The sequence below is a fragment of the Zingiber officinale genome, chromosome 1A, assembly GCF_018446385.1.
Source record: "Zingiber officinale cultivar Zhangliang chromosome 1A, Zo_v1.1, whole genome shotgun sequence".
NCBI lineage: Eukaryota > Viridiplantae > Streptophyta > Magnoliopsida > Zingiberales > Zingiberaceae > Zingiber > Zingiber officinale.
In genome coordinates this window covers 186677789-186679850 of record NC_055987.1, presented here as the reverse complement: position 1 = coordinate 186679850, position 2062 = coordinate 186677789, and positions in this window count along the sequence as shown.

The following is a 2062-nucleotide window of genomic DNA, read 5'->3' as shown; positions in this document are numbered from 1 at the left end:
TATTTGTGAACGGATCGTCCACTCGGCTCGGGAGCGGGATTGGCGTGCTATTACTCTCCCCCAAGAAGAAAGGATGCATTTATCCGTCCGGCTGGATTACAGAGCTACAAACAACGAAGCGGAGTATGAGGCACTTATAGCCGGCTTACAGGCCGCCCGGCATGTGGGGGTCGGTCGGGTGACGCTGCATTCAGATTCTTAGTTGGCCGCTCAGCAGCTCTCTGACACTTTTAAGATTAACAACGCTCGGCTCAAACTCTACGCTGAAGCCTTCGAAAAGCTCAAGGCCAACTTCAGAGAAGTCATTATCCAGAAGATACCCCGAGCGAAAAACTAGGCGGCAGATGAGTTAGCCAAACTAGCAAGTTCAATAACGTCGATCGTCATCCAGCAGTCAATTGAACAAGTATCTTTGGTGGCACACGTCGATCGGATGGAGGGCCTCGCGTTTCCGAGCAATTGGAGGATAGCCATCATAGAATTTCTTCGGTCGGGGGCAACACCATCCGATCGGGAAGCAGCCCAGTAATTAAGGAGGAGAGCCGGTCGGTTCACGCTCATTGGAGACCAACTCTACAAGAAGGCTTTCTCCCGCCCGCTTTTGAAATGTGTAAGTTTGGAAGACGCGGCATACATCCTCCAAGAAGTGCATCAAGGATCATGCGGAGGGCATCCGGGAGAACGATCGTTGGCTAAGAAGATCCTGTTGGTCGGATACTTCTGGCCAACCTTGCAAGCAGACGCCACTTGGACCTTCGCGACGTGCCTTTCCTGCCAGAAGTATCACAATTTCTCCCACCGACCGGCGAAGGAAATGAAAGCAGCTACCATATCCTGTCCGTTCGACCAGTGGGGAATGGATATTGTGGGTTCATTTCCTATGGCGACCGGTCAGCGGAAGTTTCTACTGGTGGCTGTCGACTATTTTTCCAAATGGGTGGAGGCCGAGCCACTAGCAAAGATCACCGAGCAGATGGTCAAGAAGTTTATCTGGCAGCATATAATTTGTCGTTTCGCCATCCCTCGTCGGCTTGTATCTGATAACGGGCGACAGTTTGCGGGGAAGCAGCTCGAAGACTGGTGCAAAAGTTATGGCATTGAACAACACTTTACTTCCGTGGCATATCCACAAAGCAACGGCTAAGCGTAAGTAACCAACAGAGAAATCCTTAGAATTCTTCGAGCCCGACTGGACCACATGGGAGGAAGCTGGGTGGACGAGCTGCCAGACATCTTATGGGCTATCCGCACGACCCCAAAAGAAGGAACGGGCGTCATGCCTTTCCATTTGGTGTATGGCGGCAAAGCGGTTATTCTGGTCGAAGTCGACGTCGAGTCCGTCGGATCCAGAATTATGATGATGATAACGTCGAGCGGAGGAACATGGAGTTGGATCTGGTCGACGAAGAGCGAGCCAAGGCGTCCGTCCGGCTGATGGCGTACCGGCAACGGATGAAGCAAAACTAAAACCGGCGCGTAATCCCCAGAGCATTTCAGGTTGGCAATCTTGTTTGGAAGAAAGTAAAGCCGGTCGGCGACGTCGTCAAGCTGGAGGCTCCTTAGGCGGGCCCCTTCAAAGTCATCGAAAAGCTCCGCTCGGGTGCTTATTATTTGGAGGATAAAGACGGACGACGGCTGGATCGACCATGGAGCGCGAATCATCTCCAGCCGTACCGAGCTGGGTGAGAGGTGCGCTAAATGTAATTTTATATATGTTTTGGTCGTCCATGTCCTTGTAATGCAGGAAGCAAAATGTTAAGATAGCCAATATCTTCGCCGAACGGAAGTGTTAAAATTAGCCTTAGAGGTCGTCGAGCTCCGACGTTAAAAATCTAGAGTCGAGCCGGCGACTATAAATCATCCGAGCGGAAGACCGTCGAGCTCCGACGATAAATATCGAGAGTCGAGCCGGCGACTATAAACCCTCCGAGCGGAAGACCGTCGAGCTCCAACGTTAAATATCGAGAGTCGAGCCGGCGACTATAAATCATCCGAGCGGAAGACCGTCGAGCTCCGACGTTAAATATCGAGAGTCAAGCCTGCGACTATAAACCCTCCGAGC